The sequence below is a fragment of the Zootoca vivipara genome, chromosome 6 (genome assembly GCF_965207765.1).
Source record: "Zootoca vivipara chromosome 6, rZooViv2.hap1.1, whole genome shotgun sequence".
Lineage (NCBI taxonomy): Eukaryota > Metazoa > Chordata > Lepidosauria > Squamata > Lacertidae > Zootoca > Zootoca vivipara.
The window spans coordinates 3,061,410-3,085,579 of record NC_142589.1 but is presented as its reverse complement, the minus strand read 5'-3'; the positions used below and the strand labels follow the sequence as shown (position 1 = coordinate 3,085,579).

Here is a 24,170-nt window from a genome sequence, read left to right as displayed (position 1 = left end):
AACCTTTTGAGCTTGGTGTGTCAAAATTTGCCAAAAAAACGAGCATAACTCAGGTGGTGTGTCACTTCGAGAAAAAAATTCATAATTTCACAATATTATATGTATAATGTATAATTGTAATATATACCTGTATTTAATAAACCAAAAACTAATTATTTAACCAAACCAAAACCAAACCCCCTTATTTATCACAAAGTGCCCAGAGTTGTTGAGCTTTTTTGGGGGAGCTGCTAACCAAAGTTTGGGAGGTTTTTGGGGGTGCAAAAGTTGCTTTGTTTCTTTCGGGGGATGCCCCAAAGCTGCTGCGCTTTGGGGGGGGGAAGAGAACAGAAATAAATGACGAATAATACATTCGCTGGAACTAACACGCAGCACCGACATAGTCTGTGAAAGCGCAAAAAAAAAAACCCAGCACAGAACGTGTTAAAAACCAATCTCTGGCTACCAACAACAGCGGAGACAAGCTCTAGTGGAGACAAGCTGTAGGAGGAGCAGGAGAACAAATGGGGGGGGGAGACAACAACACGAATGGGCCGATGGGGCACGTGCCAGCAGTGAGGGCTCTGCGTGTCACGTCTGACATGCGTGTCATCGGTTCGCCATCACTGTCCTAATCTGTTGGAAGGAAGAGATAGTGGGGAGTACCTTCTTTGATGTTGGACATTATTTTGAGAAAGAGAGGCATTGGGAAAGGGTGACTAATGAATAATCTGCACGTAGCCAGTCGGGCAAACCACACAGGTTAGCCTTCTATAAATCGGATGGTTGTGGGCAGAGTTTAGAGAGAAGCTTGTGCACGGACTGACGGCCGCGGAGCCGTGCAAACTGAGGCTACCTGGGGGAGTCACTTCACCACTTCTTGAATACTTCCAAGTGGCAGATTGAGGTGCTTCCTTGGTATGCATATATTGCTTGCTGTTTAGAATAAAATCTTTGATCTTCTTACTCACATGTGTTTTGTATTACTTCTGAATCTCGTTTTAAAAGAACCACCTTGCACTTGGCAAAGACAGATGGTTTTATTGTTTTGCCCTACACAGGACTATTATGCTATGGGATAATAGGTTCCCGGTTTTAAGCCACAGTCACACCATACATTCAAGGGGCTATGATTCCATTTCGCCCAAAGAATTCTGGGAGCTGTAGTTTGTTAAAGGTGCTGAGAGTTGTTAGGAGACCACCTAGTGCCATCTTAGAGCTACAATTCTCAGAGTCAGCGCCGGTGCTAGGGCTTTTTGCGCCCTAGGCTAAATCACCTTCTGGCGCCTCCCCCCAGCACATGGGTCATGACGCGTGCGTCGTGCGTCATGACGCGTGCACAACACCGCTGACGCCGCTGCGTCCCCTCCATAGGCGGGAGGGCGCTGAGCTCTCATTTTGGCTCGCGCGCCTCCCGCCTATGGAGGGGACGCTGTGAGCTTTTCAGCGGCCGTGGCAGCGAGCGAGCGTTGTCGTCAGCAGCAACAGCGCCCATAGCTGAAGGCTTCAGCTATGGGCACTGACGCCGCCACCGCCACCTCGTTGTAGCCGCTGAGGAGCGCACAGCGTCCCCTCCATAGGCGGGGGGGGTGAGCTCTCATTTTGGCTCGTGTGCCTCTCTCCATGCAGGCGGCAGGCAGGCTCGACAGCGCCCCCTCCATTTCGGCGCCCTAGGCCATGGCCTAGTTTGCCTAAATGGAGGTGCCGGCCCTGCTCAGAGTAGTTTAACAACCAATCCCTTTATACTGGGAACTCTGGAAATTGTATCTCTGGAAGGGTAATAGGAGCCTCCCAACAACTCTCAGCACCTTTAATAAACTACAGATCTCAGACTTTGGTTCTTTAAGGAGGTATCATAGAGCTTAAGTGTACAGTGTAAATGCAGCCCTAGAAGCAGTCAGTTTTTAAATGCAGAGTAAGAAGGAACACAACAGTCTTATTTCCTTGGGTGGATGTTGCATTTCTACCAGACATTCTTGTCTTTTTTTGCACTTTTATTCCCATTTCAAGGTAGAACAAATTCTATGTCTGTCATCTTGTAATTAATGCTTTCAGCTGATAAATAAAGCTACTAATACGGCATACCAGCAGCATAAACACAGCTTTGAGTTCCCGGTTAAAGGCTTCGCTATCACACTTGCATGTGGTAAGTCATACAGGCTGTGAGTCATCATTCTTCTTCTTTTCTTCTTCTTTGGCGATCACTCGTAGCCGAGTAAGATTGTCTTCCATAAACACGGTTTTAAGAATGAATCCGTAAGTGACTGTGGAGGCCAATTCTGGATCCACACGTCCTTCCACAGTGGGGACATTGATTTCCAGGCAGGAGATGATCACAGTGTGGATTTGCCAAGCATGTCTTCCTCTTAGCACATTTCTCCCTTGTGTCCTGAGATCGAGTTTCTTCAAAGCCCATGACACCTTTGGTAAAGGCTGTTCTCCAACTGGACTGCTCGCAGGCCATTGTGTTTCCCAGTTGTCAGTGTTTATACTACATTTTAAAAGATTCGCCTTGAGACAGTCTTTAAACCTCTTTTGTTGACCACCAGCATTACGCTTTCCATTTTAAAGTTCGGAATAGAGTAGTTGCTTTGGAAGACGATCATCAGGCATCCGCACAACATGACCAGTCCAATGAAGTTGATGTTGAGGAATCATTGCTTCAACACTGGTGATCTTTGCTTCTTCCAGTACACTGATATTAGTTCGCCTGTCTTCACTTATTCTCTGTGGGCTCCCCCTACTGCCCCCTCTCAAGCCACAGGTACCCCCCACAGCTGCCACACCCCTGCCACCTCTGTGGGTGTTACTGCTGCAGGCCCCTGCCACTGCCCCACCCACTCCCAGCAGTGGGGGCATACCTGCAGAGGAGGAGGGACAGGGGCAAGGGACTAAGGCTGGCGGAGCATGTAGCAGGAGGGGTGCCTCTAGTGGCCAAATGTCCCTGAGCTGCCATTAGGCTTCAGAGAAGGCCTCAGCTGGGTATTTTCTGGCACCCACTCCCCTAACCCTATTCATTCTCTTGATATGCAGAGGTGTACTGCCTCTGACAGTGGATGGAGAACAGAGCCACTGGTAACAGGTAGGTAGCCGTGTTGGTCTGCCGTAGTCGAAACAAAATAAAAAAATTCTTTCCAGCAGCACCTTAGAGACCAACTAAGTTTGTCATTGGTGTGAGCTTTCGTGTGCATGCACACTTCTTCAGATACCACTTCTTCAGAGCCACTGGTATTTACTTCAAAAGGTAAAAACCAGGACACCCCAAAAGTTGTTGAGCTTTTTACAAAAACTCAACAAAGCTCCACCTTTGAAATCCTGGAGCTCTGGCCACCGATCACCTTGTCCTCCATGAATAATCCCCTTTCTAAGTCTTCCAAGTTGCGTGACCATCCGTGTTTTCCAAATGATTGGGCCCCATATAAATCCAGCACTAATGCACCGTTACTGTATCCATGACATGTTGCTGAAACACACATGCAAGAATCCCAAATCTGGGTCAGTGTCCCAGATATGGAAACATAACATGTCATTCCCAGGTTTACTTCTGAGGCCTGACAAATCCACATCATGTGGTGCTAGAGAGAACCTCACTAAACTCACAACTTTGAGTCCTATTCAACACTTGAGGGATCCTTCTAGGTCAATGGTTTTCAACTACAGTAGTGTGCCGTGGCAGGGGTGCCACGGGCAACACTGGCCTCTCTCTCTCTCTCTCTCTCTCTCTCTCTCTCTCTCTCTCTCTCTCTCTCTCTCTTTCTTTCTTCCCTCCCTCCCTCCCTCCCTCCCTCCCTCCCTCCCTCCCTCCCTCCCTCCTCTGATGCCCTCTCGCAAATCTGCCTCCCAAAGGCTTGTGTGACTGTTGGTTGCAGCAGCCCCGGCTACAAGCTCCCCAGGCAAATGGTGCCTCTGGGGCTGCCCAGGAGGATCTGGTTCCCAGGAGCTGAGGTAGCCTTGGAGTAAGCAAGCAAGCAAGCAAGCAAGCAAGCGGGCGAGGGAGCCCAGCCAGCCAGTCCTCCAGCTCTTGCTGTTGGGAATGGACAGGCAAGTGGGAAGCCAGGCAGGCAAGCAAGCAGGCAGGCAGGCAGAGACGCACTGCACTAGCCTTTCTTGTGCTTGCTGTGTGCAATGCCTGCCTGGGAGCACCAAAGGGGAGCCTTTCCACCCTGCAGGCCTGGTGGCACCTGCTGCCACCACAGCTGCCTCCCAAGGTGAGTAAGGGGCTGGCCTCACATGGCAGCCTCTTTCCAGGCCCCTGTGGGACCACATGAGGAGGCTCCTCACTTTGGAGCAGAGGGGCAGCTCAGAGACCAGGACTCCCAAGGACAGGGGAGGGGAGAGGCGGCTGAGGGAACACCACAAGGGAGGGAGGGGGTTAAAAGGGGGCGAGGGGCTGCCTGCTCTGTAGACAAGGGGGCTTCTGAGGCTCGAAGTGCGTTTCCACACAGGGGAGCCGCAGAAGAAATGTATTTGGTCAAGGGACCCATGGTCTCAAAAAGGTTGAAACCTCTCTTCTAGGTGAACTATGATGAGTGGAATGAAGCCATTTTCTCACCACCCAAACTCAAGATTATTTTTCCTTTGCTGCCCCTTCTTAGTAATGCTGACTGAAACTGGCATGTTTAATTCAAAAAGTGCTTTAGCTGTGAATAACAATGTCTCCCTCGCCTTTTATCTCTCATCGCTTGTGGTTGTTTTGTTATTCACCAATAATTACTCTAAATGGTACATCTGTTGTCATGACAACATATTAACAAACCATTGTAAAAATTCTGGAACTGGAAGCCCATTTCCCTCATCCGTCTGCTTGTCTGTCTGTCAGCCTGTCTATAGTTCTCTCATTAATGTATAATGCAGGGCATATTTTTCTCACTGAGCCATGCACCCACTCCCATGGCCAGACACAGCAGCGGCCCTATCATTGGGCAAAGGGGAAGTGGCCAGCTCTAGTCATGGGTTATAGGCGCCATTAAAGCTAGCCCAGTGTAAACCATGGATGAGCAGCACACGGATGGATGTGTGGCACATTCGATCAGGATGTTGTTTTCTGCCACCTCTACTGAAAGGAATAAGAGCTGTGCAAAACACGACTGTTCATTTCCGTGGAGTTTTCACAGGACAACATCCCAGTTGATTGTGGTCAATGTTAATAAATTTCAGTGGTTGAAGGTGATTGAATCATTGAGCTTTCATTTGAAAAGTAAAACCACTGCAATCATATGTTCCTTCCTGCTCACTGGAGATTGCAGTCACAGCATCTGTTATTATTGTTCACTTTCATTCGTTAGGTAAAGGTAAAGGGCCCCCTGACCATCAGGTCCAGTCATGTCCGACTCTGAGGTTGCAGCGCTCATCTTGCTCTATAGGCCGAGGGAGCCGGCGTTTGTCCGCAGACAGCTTCCGGGTCATGTGGCCAGCATGACAAAGCTGCTTCTGGCGAACCAGAGCAGCACACAGAAACGCTTCCCGACGGAGTGGTCCCTATTTATCTACTTGCACTTTGACATGCTTTCGAACTGCTAGGTGGGCAGGAGCTGGGACCGAGCAACAGGAGCTCACCCCGTTGCAGGGATTCGAACCGCCGACCTTCTGATCAGCAAGCCCTAGACTCTGTGGTTTAACCCACAGCACCACCTGGGTCCCTTTTCATTCGTTAGTGAGAGGCAAAAGAGAGGCTGGTATAGGGATTTTCTTTTCTTTTAACAAACTCACAGAAAAATAAAACAAAACTATTTTTTTTTGCAAGATTTGGATCAGAGATTAACTAAGAAACAGTGGAACTGGATTTGGGACAACTTCCATTCCAATATAATTTCAGTAGCCCTAATGCAGACATGGGGGGCTCCCTTGCAGGTTTTTAAGCAGAGGTTGCATGGCCATATATCATGTCAGTGGCAATAAGAGTTTGGCCTCATTATTGTGGTAGTAGCTCCAAAATTCTTTCATTCGCACAGCAGTTTGGAGGCAGAGGGCTTGGGCCAAATCAATAGAGAAATTGCTGAAATAAAAGCTGTGAAATAGGTGTAGTCATCATGTGAGGGGGAGTTTTCATTCCTCCTCCTACACCTGTTTCATAGCTTTTGCCTGGCGGGGTTTGTATGTGGCTTGACTGCTAACAGCACTAGTATATCGGGATAGGAAATGTCAGATGTAATGAGGGGAAATTATCTGATGGTCTGAAAGCCTTCTCCTGGAGAAAAAATCACTTTAATCCCTGTGGCTTGTTATTGGTTGCAACCTACAACAACATTGGCTCCAGAACAGTTTTGATTGCAGTGGGAGGAATATTGTGCTAGAGAGCCAGTGTGGTGTAGTGGTTAGAGTGTCAGACCAGGACCTGGCAGACTAGGCTTCACATCTCCACTCGGCCGTGAAGCTCGCTAGGTGACCTTGGGCCAGTCACTCCCTCTCAGCCTAACCTACCTCACAGGGCTGTTGGAAAGATTAAATGAGAAGAGGGAAACTATGTATGTCACCTGGAGCTCCTTGGAGACCAAGGCGAGATATAAATGAAAGAAGTGAAACAAATAAGTTGCTGACCACTGAAGTCTCTCTTTTCTCAGCAGCTGTGGTGATTTGTAACTTGTTTAGGCCACCCTTGGAAGTGCAGGTTAAAAAGTGGGGGTTATCATGTTGGTAACATGATAAAACAGTAGGTTGGATCCAGACTTGGCCATGCTTAAAGCAGACCCATTGATCTACTTCAAGGCATGACAGAAGAAGAAGAAGAAGAAGAAGAAGAAGAAGAAGAAGAAGAAGAAGAAGAAGAAGAAGAAGAAGAAGAAGAAGAAGAAGAGGAGGAGGAGGAGGAGGAGGAGGAGGAGGAGGAGGAGGAGGAGGAAGAAGAAGAGGAGGAGTAGTATTAGTAGTTTGGATTTGATATCCCGCTTTATCACTACCCGAAGGAGTCTCAAAGCGGCTAACATTCTCCTTTCCCTTCCTCCCCCACAACAAACACTCTGTGAAGTAAGTGGGGCTGAGGGACTTCAAAGAAGTGTGACTAGCCCAAAGTCACCCAGCAGCAGGGCCGGCTCTAGGTAGACCCCCGGTGGTGCAGGGCACCACGGCGCCAGCCCGCCAGGAGGGCGCCGCGAGCTGCGCCCGCCCGGTCCGCTGGTTCGACAACCGCGCTGTGGCTGCCTGCCTGCCGTGCCGCCGCGCAGCAGCGCCTGTGGCAGCTGCGCCTGTGGCAGCCGCGCTGCGCCCGCCCGCTGCACTGGGAAACGGGGCGGGGGTGCCGGGGCGCTTAAGACGGCCCTGCCCAGCAGCTGCAGGTGGAGGAGCGGAGACACGAACCCGGTCCCCCAGATTAGGAGTCTACCGCTCTTAACCACTACACCACACTGGCTGAAGCTGCATACATCATTTAATAAATAAATTTAAAACTCTTTCCCCACCACACACACAGACAAACAACACAATCTTGAGACCTGCAGTTTGTTAAGGGTTTTATTCTTGTGGCAGAGAGGAAAAGTGCTTTAAATGTTCCAGACAGCTTAAGTCTGGAACAAATCCTGAGTGTTTTTTATTATTTTAAGCCGGTGTTGCCAAACAAAGCCTTCATTGGTGCCTCCAGACAGTGGGACCAGACTCTGAGCTGACCAGAGAGCCAACATGGTGTGGTGGTTAAGAGCGGTAGACTTGTAATCTGGGGAACCGGGTTTGCATCTCTACTCCTCCACATGCAGCTGCTGGGTGACCTTGGGCTAGTCACACTTCTTTGAAGTCTTCCAGCCTCACTCACCTCACAGAGTGTTTGTTGTGGGGGAGGAAGGGAAAGGAGAATGTTAGCTGCTTTGAGACTCATTCAGATAGTGATAAAGCAGGATATCAAATCCAAATTACGCTTCTTCTTCTTCTTCTTCTTCTTCTTCTTCTTCTTCTTCTTCTTCTTCTTCTTCTTCTTCTTCTTCTTCTTCTTCTTCTTCTTCTTCTTCTTCTTCTTCTTCTCTGTCATTTTAAAAAATAAAGAAATAAAATTGTGAAGCAAAATATGCATGTGCCTTTCTAAGCAAATTCTGTGAAATGAAGCAGCCTGACTGCTCCTATCTATCAGTGGGTTGTTGTTGTTTTTTTGCCAATGAGTGAAGTCAGAGCTGTGATATAAGTGAGTTGTTTGAACACCAGGCAATACGATCCTAAAGGGCTGCCTCTTCCAGCACACTTTTCTTGCTTTGCTCTTACATTCTAGTCCTTGGACCCACCTGTTTGCTGCTCTGTTTTGTTTTCTGCCTGCCAGGCACATGGAGCAGGAGGCAGACAGCTACTTGAGAGCCATTTTTTAATTTAAAAAATGTGTATTGGGGTAGGGGAAGAACTGTGGGAATCGCTCATTTTGCTGCCTGCTGGCCATGCAGAACAGCCATTAGGAAGCTGCTTGAGAAACATTTTTGAAAATGTGGGGTGGGGAAAGAAACCCAGGAATCCTCCCATTGCTACTGTCTTTGTTTTGCTGCCTGCTGGCACTTGGAGCAAGCAGCCTCAGTTGAGTACAGGTGGCAAGCTAGGGGGTTGCTCTTCCAGGATAGCACAAACATTAGGGATGTTGGACTCAAGCTGTTATGGCAACTCACAACTTGACCAACTAAGGTGGAGTGTGTGTGGTGGGATGGGTGTGTGTGTGTAGCATTTCTATTATGCTGTCTTTCCTTGTATTCCATGTTGTGTTGCATTGAGGTTGTATTGAGGTTGGTCTGAAACAAACAATAATTAGTATGAAGCTCCCCCCTTGCTTTGACTTGCCTGAGGCCCTTGGAGGTAATATGGTTATCTCTGAGCATGCTACTCAAGTGCCTGGGAAGATATAAATATCCCCAGGAGTCCTGTTTAATTTCAGGATCAATCTGCAGCACAGCCACTGAGAAAGGAAGTTGGTTGGGGGAGCAGGAAAGAGAACACCATGTTTTCATACTCTTCCTTGCCCTCCATAGAAGACGTTAGAATTTCATTCCCCTAGGATCCATCTACATACAATAGAATGTCCTTAATGTTTAATAACTTTGCCACAGTCTATTTGGTACTCAGTTCCAAAGGTTCATCTTTCTTTACCTGACTTTAGCAACATCATTCTGAAGAAGGGATGTTGTCAGACTGCTGTTTCCATCACGTCTTACCATTGGCCAAGCTGGCTGTGGCTGATAATGGTGGCAACATCTGGCGGGTCACGGCTTTCTTATCCCTGTTCTAAACCATAGTTGAGTAAGAAACATGTTTGGGCAGTAACCCTTCGCTCCATTCCCTTCTTCCAGTCCAGTCTTTGGGTTGGGATGGCCCCTGCACCCAATTCAAGAACTGGGCTTGGGACAGCAGCAGAGCATCTGCTTTGAATACAGAAGGTCATAGAATCATGGAGTTGGAAGAGACCACAAGGGCCATCCAGTCCAACCCCCTGCCAAGCAGGAAACACCATCAAAGCATTCTTGACATATGCCTGTCAAGCTTCTGCTTAAAGACCTCCAAAGAAGGAGACTCCACCACACTCCTTGGTAGCAAATTCCACTGCTGAACAGCTCTTACTGTCAGGAAGTTCTTCCTAATGTTTAGGTGGAATCTTCTTTCTTGTAGTTTGAATCCATTGCTCCGTGTCCGCTTCTCTGGAGCAGCAGAAAACAACCTTTCTCCCTCCTCCATATGACATCTATATATATATATAAATGTAAAAATCGTGAAACTGCGTTTGACCCTTTTCTCCGTAACCACTTGACCGATCGTCCTGAAATTTTGACACAACGATCCAGGCCACTCCCAGAGCGTTGTTGGGGGCAAAAAAACCTCAAATTGCACACCTGCGCAGGTACAGACCTGCTTTTCCACCAACTCAAACAGCGCCCTCAAGTGGCGTAATACCCTCCTCCACCCCCTCCCTTCCTGTGAAATATAAGCCATACCCACAAACCAAATGACATCATCATCAACCAAGCAACTGAAATCAGCAAGGCAGCCATTATCACAGGCCGCAGCACGGCCTCTGTTTATGTAGGCCCCCACTAGGCCCAGGGGGGGGGATAACCCACAGCAACACACTTGGGGGCACGGCAAGGGGTTTTTACTTTACAATTTAGCAGCAATACCCCCCCCCCCAAATAGGAGGGGGGGGAGAAACAGAATAGATCATGGATCAGGACACGTGGGATTAGCCACAACAATGCACCACACCCACAAACCCCACCTCCGCCACAATATCCTGTAAAACAGGGGACTCTGAGGCTCAGGGGGAACTGAAGGGGGTCTATTACCAGACAACCCACAGAGTCAGGCCAGGGCCAAGGAATGGAGATACAGGGCGGAGGCCTCGGGTCACATTTAAATACTAGCCCAAGCCAAGGCCTCGCTTCTACTTTACAGCCTAAAGACTAGGCCTAGGCTCCATTTTATAGACTAGGCCTCAGCTCTATAACCCTTTAAATACTATCCCGAAAGGAGCCCTGGGTGGGAGGTGGGGGGAGGAGGAGCCCAAATAGGTCATGGGCTGACGTAGGGTGGGGGGAGCAACTGTCCAACAGCCACTAAAACAGCCATTCCACCCCAAGCCCAACCAAAGCCTGTCCCGGCGGCTGCATTAATAAACGCCTGACAGCATTAGGCAGTCGTTCATCATTTCTCCTAACATGCACTTGGGGGCACAGCGAGGGGTTTTCACTTTATAATTTAGTGACCGTTGTGTCACATGCGAGGCTAGGGCAGCCATTTTAAGTAAGAGCAGTCGTGCCCCTTTTAACCTAGGCTTTACCGTGTTTCTCCGAAAATAACACACTGTCTTATATTTATTATTCCTAAAAAAAAACCCCACATTTGCTTATTTTCATGGGATGTCTTATTTTTTTATTACGCGTCCAGCCTTGCCTCTTCCTTGGGGCCCTCCAGAACTGCGCCTATCACTATGTCTTATTTTTGGGGTATGGCTTATATTGCACAAATGCTTAGAAATCCTGCTATGGCTTATTTTATGGGTATGTCTTATTTTAGGAGAAACAACTGATTGTAAGTCTCTGTGTCTTTTTAAAACAACAACAACAACCATGCACTTTCTCTCCCCAGTTTAAGTCCTTGCATATTTCCAGTGGCCACCCCCCCCCCATTTACAATCCCTTACCTTCCCCTTGCCACTTCCTGGGTTTTTTATGGAACTGAACAACTCAGGTACTTCAGAACGCGCCTTCTGCTGCCAGGCCCTTGCAGGGCCAGACAGAGGCCTGGGCCAGGTAGATTAGATAATGTGGCCCTGTTTTTAACCCTTTTGTTACTTTTTCCATTTTACTGATTGTGAATATGCAGACCGAGACCCCCTTTAGATTTGGAGGCCCGCGCCAAGTGGCCCATATGACCCCCCTCCATCTGTCTGGGCCTGTCTGTTGCTACGGGGCTATGGGGCTTCGCTATTTGACACCCCCCTCAGGATTTTTTAAATAGTTCTCTGCCTCCCAGGGCACATCATCACCCCCGATCCTTAATCTAAATATATAGAAATGCTTACGATGCGTGCGCAGGGGCCAATGTATGGAGATACAGGGGGGAGGGGACAACAGAGGGCTTAGACAAAAGCAAATACTGGAAAATGGAACCCAGAAACTGACAGCTCCTTCTCCAAGGCTGGGGGCCAATGTAGGAAGATACCGGGGGTAGGGGCCAACACTCCCCAGGGACAACAGAGGGCTCAGACAGAAGTGCATGCTGGGAAATAAAACCCAGAACCTAACAGTTCCTTCTCCAAGGGTGGGGGCCAAGGTATGGAGATACATGGGGGAGGGGCCAACACTCCCCAGGGACAACAGAGGAAAGGGTATCCTACCGAAACACAGGGATGAGCCGGGGTGGAGGGAGGAGGGGCAGGATACGTCATGTATCGGGACAGGGTGGGGTGGGGATCACAGAAAAGAACCACAGCAACGCGTGGCCGGGTCAGCTAGTCCTTTTATATATTTGAACATGGCTATCATATCACCCCTTAATCTTCTCTTCTCCAGGGTAAACATACCCAGCTCCCTAAGCAGTTCCTCATAAGGCATTGTTTCCAGGCCTTTGACCATTTTGGTTGCCCTCCTCTGGACACATTCCAGCTTGTCAGTATCCTTCTTGAACTGTGGTGCCCAGAACTGGACACAGTATTCCAGGTGAGGTCTGACCAGAGCGGAATACAGTGGTACTATTACTTCCCTTGATCTAGATGATATACTGTACTCCTATTGATGCAGCCCAGAATTGCATTGGCTTTTTTAGCTGCTGCATCACACTCTTGACTCATGTCAATTTTATGGTCTACCAAGACTCCTAGATCCTTTTCACATGCACTGCTCTCAAGCCAGGTGTCACCCATCCTGTATTTGTGCCTTTCATTTTAAGATGTAAAAATCCATCTTGTTTGCTTTGGCACAGCTGTCTAATCTGTTAAGGTCATTTTGAAGTGTGATCCTGTCCTCTGGGGTATTAGCCACCCCTCCCAATTTGGTGTCATCTGCAAACTTGATCAGGATGCCCTCAAGCCCATCATCCAAGTCATTGATAAAGATGTTGAATAAGACTGGGCCCAAGACAGAACCCTGTGGCACCCCACTAGTCACTTCTCTCCAGGATGAAGAGGAGCCATTGATGAGCACTCTTTGGGTTTGGTCAGCCAGCCAGTTACAAATCCACTGAATGGTAGCATTGTCTAGCCCGCATTTTACCAGCTTCTTTACAAGAATATCATGGGGCACCTTGTCAAAGGCCTTGCTGAAATCAAGATAGGCTACATCCACAGCGTTCCCTTCATCTACCAGGCTTGTAATTCTGTCAAAAATGAGATCAGATTAGTTTGACATGACTTATTTTTCAGAAACCCATGCTGACTTTTAGTGATCACAGCGTTCCTTTCTAGGTGCTCACAGACCGTTTGCTTAATGATCTGCTCTAGAATCTTTCCTGGTATTGATGTCAGGCTGACTGGGCGGTAATTGTTTGGGTCCTCTCTTTCCCCCTTTTTGAAAATAGGGACAACATTTGCCCCCCTCCAGTCTGCTGGGGCTTCGCCTGTTCTCCAGGAATTCTCAAAGATTACTGCCAGTGGTTCAGAAATTACCTCTGCCAGTTCTTTTAATGGATGTAGTTCATTTGGCCCTGGAGACTTGAATACATCTAAACTAGCCAAGTATTCTTGTACTACCTCCTTACTTGCTTGGGGCTGTGTTTCCCCTGCTGAATTATCTGCTCCATATTCTTCAGGTCAGGCATTGTTTTCTTTTTTGGAGAAGACTGAGGCAAAGAAGGCATTGAGGAGTTCTGCCCTTTCTCTGTCCCCTGTTTGCATTTCACCATCTTCTCCTCTAAGTGACCCCACTGTTTCCTTGTTCTTCCTTTTGCTACGGACATACCCATAAAAGCCCTTTTTGTTGCTTTTAACCTCTCTGGCGAGCCTGAGTTCATTCTGTGCTTTAGCTTTTCTGACTTTGTCTCTACACGTGCTGGTTTTATGTTTGAATTCCTCTCTGGTGATTTCCCCCTTTTTCCATTATTTGTACATATCCCTTTTCAATCTTAATTCAGTTAAAAGTTCTTTAGATAGCCACCCTGGCTTCTTTAGGCACCTTCCATGTTTCCGTCTCATTGGTATTGCCTGAAGTTGTGCTTTTAATATCTCCCTTTTAACAAACTCCCAACTATCATGAACTCCCTTCCCTTTTAGTATTTCTGTCCATGGGATTTCACCCAGCGTTTCCCTAAGTTTTCTGAAGTCGGCTTTCTTAAAGTCTAGGATTTGAGTCTTAGTATCCTTGGTTGTTCCTTTCTGCTGTATAATAAACTCCAGAAGAGCATGGTCACTCCCGCCTACTCAGGGCTGGCTCTAGGTAGACTCCCGGTGGTGTGGTGCAGAAACCATGCTGCGCGGAAACCATGCTGTGCCCTGCGAGGGCAGGGGCGCCGGAGCGATCTCTGCCCCTCAGCACCAGGGCACACGACCTGCTCGAGACTGCCCTGTACCTACTGATCCTGCCACTTCTACCCCACTAACCAGGTCATCACTATTGGTTAGGATCAGATCAGGTCTCAAGTTCAGTCCCCAGCATCTGCACCTAGAACTGGGAGAGACCCCTGCCTTAATCCCTGGAGAGAGCCAGTGGCAACAATACTGAGCTAGGTGGACCAGTATAAGGCAAATTCCCATGTAAGCCATGCATGTAGAAGCCAGTGCCAGATTTAGGGCAGCGAGGGCAGTTGCCCCGTACAGGGTGCCCAGCAGAGGGAAGCAAAACAATACAGTGGTACCTCTACTTACGAATAACTCTACTTACGAATGTTTCTACTTACGAACGGCGCTCTGTCCGCCATCTTGGAAGCAGTTTAGATAGGGTTTTTTCTACTTACGAATTTTTAGATAGGGTTGCTTCGACTTACGAATTTTGTCTCCCAATGCATTCCTATGGAATTCGACTTACAATTTTTTTCGACTTACGAATGGGTACCTACTGAGAAGATTCATTAAAAGCAACTGTAAAGGTAAAGGTACCCCTGACCATTAGGTCCAGTTGTGACCGACTCTGGGATTGCGGCACTCATCTCACATTGTTGGCCGAGGGAGCCGGTATATAGCTTCCAGGTCATGTGGCCAGCATGACAAAGCCGCTTCTGGCGAACCAGAGCAGCACACGGAAACACCGTTTTGCAACTGTAGCAAAAAGAATTTCTGTGAAAATAATAAAGGGCAGGGGTTGTCCATATTACTAAAGTTTGATCCTGCTTTGGCTAAGAACATAGGCAGAGTCTGCTGGGTCAAACCAAAAGCCCACCTAGTCCATCCTCTTGTTCTCATAGTGGCTACTCAGATGCCTGTGAGAAGCCCATAAGTAGGACCTGTGGCTTCCAGCATCTGGAATTCAGAAGCATTGCTGCCTCCGACCGTGGAAGGAGAACACAGCCATTGTTGCTAGTAGCCTCCTCCTCCATGAATCTGTCCAGTCTATAGCTGCCAAGTTCCGATTTGAAAAATAAGGGATCAGCAGCACTCACCCACTTCCTGGCTCTGTTTGCAACTTTGCGTGTCCATAGAGATAGGAAAAAGTAAAGAGTGATACTCGTGCGCACACTTCCTGGCTCGGTTTGCAAAAAAAAATAAAAAAATACGGGGGAATTACGGGATATTTCCCCATTCAGGATGACAGCGGGGGTTAGGGTATTTCCTACGGTTACGGGATATTTCCCCATTCAGGATGACAGCGGGGGTTTCCCGGGGAAAACGGGAGAGTTGGCAGCTGTGGTCCAGTCCTCTTTTTAAACCATCCAAGTGGGTGTCCATGACTGCCTCCTGTAGAAGTGAGTCCCATAGTTTAAAGATGTGCTGTGTGAAAAAGTACTTTCTTTGATCTGTCTGTGATTTGTAGTGTCAAGAGAAAGGGAGAAAGAGAGTTCTCTTTCTATTCTCTCCATGCCTTGCATAATTTTACGAACTTCTGTCATGTCACCTCTTACTTGTTTTTTTCTCACAGCTAAACTGAGGAGATCTGGGTAAATGGTAAAGCACCATTTCTCAACAGACATCTTGTCCATGCTTCCTTCTCTCCCTGCCGCCCTTTCTTGAGAGCAATGAAGAGGTCAAGGCTGCTGGGGAGATTGCAGGAGTTAAGGAAGGGGCTGATCAGAAGCCAGGAAGAAACATGACCCAGGAGCAACACAATTTCCCTCTCCTGCCTAGAAAAACACACCCGCTCTTCCAGATGTGAGATTTTACAGGCAATTACCTAGTTCTTTTATTTTTAAAAGAAGTTGGTTGGTTTTCTCCACTGAATGATTATAATTGCAGGTAGCGACATAGGGTCACAACTGCAAATTTGAAACATCTTGTGTGTGGATGTCTGAGAGAGATCTGATTAGGGTCAGGGCCTGAATATGCTACCATCCTTTTCTGTTGATTTTTTTTTTAAATAAAGGTGCTAATTGCCTGCTTTTAATGCCCTCCTCCCAGTTTGACTTAAAGGAAGTTTTAAGAAAGAGTTGCGTATGGAAAGTCAGAAAACCATTAACTTTTTACACAACAGAATTAAACCAGAACTTGAGCTTTTCATCTTGACAGTTCCCCACCCCTCCCCCAGTTTAATTACGATATTTCACATTTATAGAGTTCTTGGAGGGGGCTCAAAGTGCTTCCTGTACATAGCACACCTTACAGAGATTGCCAAGAAATGAATGTCTTTAAAATAAAAAAATTATAGCAGCCCTCTAAGGTAGGTGGATTGCTGTTGTTGCCCTCGTATTGCAAATGAGAGGTTGAGCCACAGAGACTCAGCTGTGTCACAATGACCACAGAGGCTATTGTTGAGCAGCCCATCTGTCTGCCATCAGCCCACCCAAATGTACAGTAGCTCCTTCCTCCACCCTGTATCATTAGCTGCAAGGGAACTGCAGAACATTGTCAAGTTGGAATATGGACTTTGCTGATAGTCGTAGGGTTGCCAGACTGAATAGTGGACAGGACTTCGGTGCCTTTAATTGCCCTGCTCTCTTTTGAGTCTGGAAACCTTAAAGAGAAACTAGCAGACCCTTTGCTTGGAAATTAAACAAAGGGTCTGCTGGTTTCTCTTTAAGGTTTCCAGACTCAAAAGAGAGCAGGGCAATTAAAGGCACAGAAGTCCTGTCCTCTATTGAGTCTGGCAACCCTAGATAGTCGTTTTGGAAGGACAGCTGCAAAACCTATTTCTACGGTAATTCTTCCATTTGAAAGCCTGGTGGTCACTGCAGACTAAAGTAAAAACAAAAATATTGTTTTTAATTGCTTCTTTTATTTGTTATTTCATTTACATCCTGCCTTTCCTCCAAGGAACTCAAGGGAGAATACATGGTTCCCCCCTCCCACATATTTTATCCTCATTACAACCCTGAGGAATAGGTTAGAACTGTTAGGTTGAGAGCCTTGACTGGTTCAAGGGCACCCAGTGAGCTTCAGGGCTGTGTGGGGATTTTTCTGTCCACTTCTAGAACATTCTAACAACTATACCGCAATTATTTATATGCTGGAGGGAGACCTTTGGCTAGGTTTTTAAAAGAATTAACAGTACATCATCATCATCATCCTCTCTCTCTCTCATATCAGAATCATATCGGATTTTCAAACAGCTCCTGATCTCTGTGGGGGATTTAGCCTACAATTGACAGACTGTCCATGTGGTTTTGGCAAAGCCAGCTGGCGTCATAGAAGATAGACATCAGTTACCTTCTTTCCCAGCCCACTGTCTAGCGTAAACACAGAGAGATATTAAACTCTGTTTCAGCCAACCAATAAATATATTGGTTTCATTTGCAGAGCCCCTAGTTCCTTCCTTTATTGTCTGTGCTGTTGCTATAATTAGTTTAATCTTTACTGGAAGGAGGACTGACAATGCAGGAGAAGGAAACTCTTTGTATTTTCCCAAGAGAACAGAGCAGGTGATGTTGTTTGCCACTGTGGGAGAAAGGATGAATGGATGGGGCTATGAGGATGGATGGATAATAGATCTCCCCAGAATCAGGGCGGGGAAAGCGGGAGGCTAAGCAAGTCATTTTAGGACTTGCAAGTCAAAATTAGCACCATTGCCAAAGTTACTTAGTGAGACTCAGGTAAAATATTATTCCCCCCCCCCAATTCCTGATAGTATTCTGAAAATTTGGGGAGCATTGTGAAAAGTTGATGGTGCTTTTGTCAAAGCATTTTGTTCAGCCCTGTTTTCAATGTGTTCTTTGCTCACACAACAGCAGCTGCCCTGAAACATTCATGTAAAGTTTGCAGCTGACTTTTCTCCTATGCTTTGAAATAGCCATGACGAGCTGGTAATGATGATTTTTTCATCGGATCACAAGTGCCTAGATTAGAAGATGATGGCTGGTGGATCTTTGGAGACACCACCTCTGCTTTGTTGGTGTGCTGGTGATTCTTGGTTCAGGAGTAAAAAGCAATAAACAAGACATCATTCCACAATCATTAATTGATGTCTGTTTTTAACTTTCTTATATGGTTTTTTACTATATGGTATTATGGATTTTTGTTGTAAGCCACTTTGAGCAGTGTACACATAAAAGCATATTTTTTATAAGTAAATAAAAAGTTGCAGGAAACCAGCCATGGGACAGGCACCCATTGCAACTGACACAGCACAGCCACCCCCAAAACCTTTGCAGGCACAAGTGATAAAAGCCCGTTTGTGTATAACCACCCCAATAACATAGTGAGCAAAAATCATGATGCATGCTCAATAAAAAGGACATTTGGAGGGACTGCCAATGCTCTATTATCTCAAGGAAACTTAAAAATATTGCCCCTCAAATTTCCCTCTCCTCGGGGCAGGACCCCCAAGAAGGACATTTTGCCACCTGAGGCAGCATGCAAGGGGTGCTTCGCACTCACAAGTCAATATGCATTTTAGTCCTCAGGGATGACCAAGTTATTTTGGCAGCTGAGGCAGAAAATCCCAGAAGCACTTCTCCCCTTTCCTGGCTTTAAAAAAAATATTGTAATAATAAATTAAATAACCAACAACTTGCTGCTGCCCTTTCATGACACCCAGAATACATTGCCTGGTGGGGACTGCCTCACCCTGTCAGCCCTGGCTAAGGGAAGTAGAGAACCTAATTTGGAATAATCCATTTACTGAAGCATTGACTGTATTAGACAAGCAGAAATGAGGAAAACTTAACCAGCTTAGCAGAGCTGGCTTTTGCTCAAAGTCCACCCATAACCAAGATGTAATTTTTATCTTGCCTTTCCTCCAAGGAGATCAAGCTGACATTTCTGCCCCGACCCCTGTTTTATCCCCACAGTGACCCTCTGGGGTTATGCTAGGCTCAGAGATGGCAACTGACACAAGATCACCCACGTGAGCTTCATGGCCACATGTGGATTCCAGCCCTGGTCTCCCAGTGCCACCCTGGCTCTCTGGGGATGTGGCAAAAGCTGAGAGTTAAGGAGGTAGAAATGAAGGCTGGGTGTCGTCAACTTTTTGGTGAAGTCTCAGTCATTTTTCTCTGCCTTCCAGTAAGAGAGCTAAGTAGTCAGAGGGCTACAACAGATGGAATTACATCAACATGTCTTAGAAAGAAACAATCATCTAGGGGTGTGAAGAAAATGCTGGTGTTTTGTTTTCCATGGCAATGCTTTCTGGAATATTTTCCACTTGCTGAGCATCCCCTGAGATTGACTGGAGCACACAGGAAGTGGTGGCTGGAGTCCAAGATCAGGCTCAGGTCCATCATAAGGGACATGCCAGCATCTGGGACACACAGCTGCAGAAGAGAGTGATGGACAGAGGTTGCAAAGTCAGCGTGAGAACTGCCAGGCACACAGTGACATGTATTCAGGAACGGGTGAGCCAGAACTGAAATAAATGTCTCCCTATCCACCCCCCCCAATAGCCCAATTCTCTTTTGTGAATATTTAACATTTAGCATAAGTAGATTTTGCATTCAAATTTTTATTAGTAGCATTTGACATGTAATAGGGTGGAATGCAGCAGCAACCAGTGTTTGACAGCTGACATGCAACGGTGGTCAGTATTCCACAGTATCTGACAGCTGGCTTGCAATAGCATTTAATATATTTTCATATTGATGTAATTCTTTCACTTAAAAGCTAAATTTTAACCAATCAGGAAATAATGTCACTGAAAATGGGATAAACCCCAAGCTGTTATATTTTGAAATCTAATTTCAGTTAGAGCTTCTGAATATTGAATTTTGATGTCAGATTTTGAAAAGCAAAGTCTGCTTTTTTATCCAAATTCAATAGCATCCTGATTTCAGTAGGGCAAGCATTAAAGGACAGTCTGTGTACTTTGCACCACATCCAGTCCAAGAAACCATCACTTTTACCAGAAATAAAAAGTTGCACCGCAACCATTTATTCTGCTACAACAGTTTCCCTATTCTGCTACTACATCAATGCCATTTTCGCCTTTGTCTACTGGGTGGTCTTCCTGGATATAGTTGCAGGGTCAATCTCAGTCAGTTGGGGATCCCATGCTGGATGGATAATAATGTCATGACTCTTGGGTAAACAGAACTCTAAGAAGACACAGTCTCAGCCCAATTTGGACAAACATGCCTTATGTTGCATATGGAAGGAGCATGTTGTCCTACACAGCAGACCACGATTGAACTCATTAACTAGAAAGCCCTTCCCTCTTTTTTTTACAATATACAACAAGCAAAGAAGACAAGGGGGGAAGATCGGGTCACCAAAAGAAATGCAAACCGAAGCTTCACATTTAGCAGGCTACATTTTTCTGATGAAATATATCAGCTGCAGTTGGAGTACTTTCCTCCCTCCCCCCTCAATTGCCCCTAGCAAACTGTCATGGGCCGACTTTCCACAACTTTAATGGAAAGAATTGGCTGTTCAAAACTCTGTGGGATTTTTTTCCCCCAGGAAAGAACAGTTATTGTTAAATTACCCTAAAATCAAAATTATTGAATTTGGAAAGAAAAGAAAAAACCTTCAGATTAAATTGGAACTGTTGATATAGAACAGGTCTGGCTGTTTAAATATACTGGTGCCCCATTTCATAAGCAACGTTCTTTGGAAGGGCCACGGTGAGTCCAGAAGGCTTCAGGCTCTCAAATCCACGAACGTTATTAAGGATTTTGCAATATCTAACGGAGGTAATTATGCAAGTGCTTTCAGCTGTAAAGATTTTCCGAAGCTAAACTACTTGCTCAAATGATTTATGGTGCAGACATATGGGGACTGGCAAATGTCAACAGCAACCCATTTATTTACTGTATTTTTATTTGAAATATTTAACTATTTACATACTGCTCTTGAGGAGACTCTCAAAAAACTTTACGGTTTTACCTTTTTAAAATGTAGGATCATGCCACCCTTCTTGCTCTGCAGACACCTAGTCATTCACTTCTTGCCAGAGGAGTAGCGAAGGGGGCACCAGGGGGGCTGTGGCCTTGGGCACACAATTTTTGAGGTGCACAAATGAGGTGTCCCCCTCACAGGCATCCCCAACGCAGCCCGGCCTGGTGCTCCCCTCTGCTCTCCAAGGACTACGTCAGCCAGCCAGACTCCCCCCGCATGGGTGAGCAGGTGGTTTGGCGTGGCCCCGCTTTGCTTTGGTGAGGGCGGGGGTCACTCTGGTGGCATCAGCGATAAGGGCTGGGCTGATGTGCCCCTACATGACGCATGCATGCGCGCACACCCTGGGCAACTGATGCTACACCGCTGCTTCTTGCTGAGAACTGCCTTTGGAGCTTCCTCCTGCCATTCAGGAGCCCAAACCCTCTGGAGATGTGGCCAGCAGGAAGTCTGATGCCAGGCCGGCCATGTATCTGTGTCCTTCACCCAAACATGAAGACACCAGGGTGAGCAAACCTCATTAGGCCAGCCCACCCAAAGCAGTGCCCACTCACTTGGCCAGCCTCAGGACTCCAGCCGCTTGCTGTACTACCCACCTGCCTGCTCTTAAAAAGGAAAGTTCAGGAGGGGTGTGTGGTTTGTTGGATCCAGGTCTTAGCTCACACTTAGCCATGCAATTAATCCCGTGCACCTGCTGATTATTGCAAACTGTAATATGCAATATGTACCAATCTAATCTGAAAATGGGACGCAGGTGGTGCTGTGGGTTAAACCACAGAGCCTAGGGCTTGCTGATCAGAAGGTTGGCGGTTCGAATCCCCGCGACGGGGTGAGCTCCCGTTGCTCGGTCCCAGCTCCTGCCAACCTAGCAGTTCGAAAGCACGTCAAAATGCAAGTAGATAAATAGGTACTGCTACAGTGGGAAGGTAAATGGCATTTCCGTGTGCTGCTCTGGTTCGCCAGAAGCGGCTTTGTCATGCTGGCCACATGACCTGGAAGCTGTACGCCGGCTCCCTCGGCCAGTAACGCAAGATGAGCGCTGCAACCCCAGAGTCGGTCACGACTGGACCTAATGGCCCTTTACCTTTACCTTAATCTGAAAATAAAAATCTTTGGCAGAACCGGAGATGTGATTTCAGGAAAAAGAAAAAGAGCTTATGATGGCTTAATAGCAGTTAAAATTACGGAAATGCTCAGAAACTGTTACCAAACCGTTACAACCTGGGAGACCAGCTTTCAGATTCCCACTTGGCAGTGAAGCTCACTTGAGCCAGTGATGGACTCTTAGCTTAACCCACCTCATAGGTTGTTGTGGGAATTAAATGATGCTTTTCTTCTTATCTATAAGCAGTCCAGGGTGTCATCCTGCCTACCAGCTTCCTCCTCCTCCTCCTCCTCTGTCTCTATATTGTCCCATAGAACACAGCAGAGAGGCGGATGGGCACAAAACTAGCATGAAATGGCTCTGCCTGTTCTTACCTCTGGCTCCTCCACCTCCTGTTGGGACTCCCTGCTTTCCACTCCTGCAGTCCCAATGGGCCCCAGCCCCCACTGATCCAAGTAGCCCCCAGAGCAGCAGATGCCCAGCTTAAAAACAGAGACTCTGGCAACATCTGTAGGGCCACTTTTAGCCACCCCAGCGGTCCTTAATTATAATAAACTGTAGATTACCAGAAGAGTGCTATTTGCAGCAGATGATGCATTTGGGCTTCAATAACTGCAATGTGTTAATAATGTGCATGGTTTTACCCTGGGTGAGTTGAAGGATGCCAACTGAACTAATATAAAGCCAGTTAAATTCTGGATTACAGAAATCATCATATGATGGGTTTTATCCTATGAACTTGTACTCAAGATAAACCCATTGAAATGAATGGATCTAAGTTATGTTCATTAATGTCAATAGGTCCACAATGAATATGAATAAAGTTGCTAGAATCCTGTATTAATAAGATTCTCTCAAGGATATTGTCTTCTAAAATCAGATTGGGAAGTTGCAATATATCTACCGGTATCTGAACTGAATTTTTCATTTGAGAAGGGATTGATTGAACTACCTACCTACCTACCTACCTACCTACCTACCTAACATATCCCACTGTTCTCTCAAAGGGTGGCAAATAAGTGATTAAAAACTTCTGAAAAAACAATTCCAGTACAGATGTGGTTGTGACTTTCAAAAGGTACAGGAACTTGCCTAGTACAGTACAGTGGTACCTCTACTTACGAATAACTCTACTTAAGAATGGAGCTCCATCCGCCATCTTGGATGCAGTTTAGATAGGATTTTTTCTATTTACGAATTTTTAGATAGGGTTGCTTCGACTTACGGATTTTTTCTCCCAATGCATTCCTATGGGATTCGACTTACAATTTTTTTCAACTTACAAATGTGCGTTTGGAACGCTTTAAATTCGTAAGTAGAGGTACCACTGTATCTGTTTCCCTGCTCATTATGCACTACCCCTTAACAAAAAATTTGGCAAAATTTCAAGATGTAAAGCCTAAAATAGGAGGGCTATGAAAATGTTTATCATCTTCCTCCTGGGGCTAAATATGTGACTCATATGGCATCTAATATTTGCATTTGGAAGTGCAAAAGGTTAAAAACAAGTTTGCTCCACAAAATATGATTCTGTGGATTACGGGGACCATATTGACTCAGAGGTTTAAATGATAACTTGTCATTTGGTGCCTTTATCATTCAATTGTTCATTTTGCACTGTGAATTTTATACCTGGTTTTATGTTTTAATCTGTATAGTGTTTTGTGGTGATATTATCCCTTTAAGATTGGTTTGTGGTATGTGTGGAAATTTGCTAGAATACCTAAAATAATGCGCTTACATACAACTGTCTCCTGTTAAGGCTTCAAGGCCAGTGCCAAAAGGTACCGGTAATTAGAGTCATGCAGTGGCGAAGGTGCATGCTCCACTACCGGGGGTGGAGAGCGGTGGGGGGCAGGGGTGTGGCGCACGTACTGGGGGCATGATGTGCGCCTGTGGGGGCGGGGCGCCCGGTGTGCAGGGTGTTGCGCAGCGTGTGTCTGGGGGGGCAGTGTGTCTGGGGGGAAAGGAGGACGGCAGAGGATGAATAATGGTGCAGGAAAGTAAGACACACAGGTACTTTCTGTGTAAAATCGGCAGACCTGTCAAGTGAACAAAAATGGCTACCCCAAGTGTTTGGCCCCCATGGTGTTCATTTCTTGAGCGCAACTCAGAAATTTTTCCCAGGTTGCCCAGAGAGACACGTTTTAGACATTTTTTTTTTTTAAAAATAGATTGCCCAGGATTTTGATTTTATATCTACTGTATTGGCCCGAATATAAGCCACACCTGAATATAAGCCGCACCTTTAAAATCCAAGGAGGGAAAAGACAATATCCGAATATAAGCCGCTCC

General features: G+C 46.5%; 1 protein-coding gene across 1 annotated transcript in view; it reads left to right on the top strand.

Moving 5' to 3' along the window:
- ADRA2B (adrenoceptor alpha 2B) overlaps positions 1-24,170 on the top strand; it is a 58,407-nt gene that overhangs the window by 33,394 nt on the left and 843 nt on the right. The gene's annotated exons all lie outside the window — the stretch shown is intronic.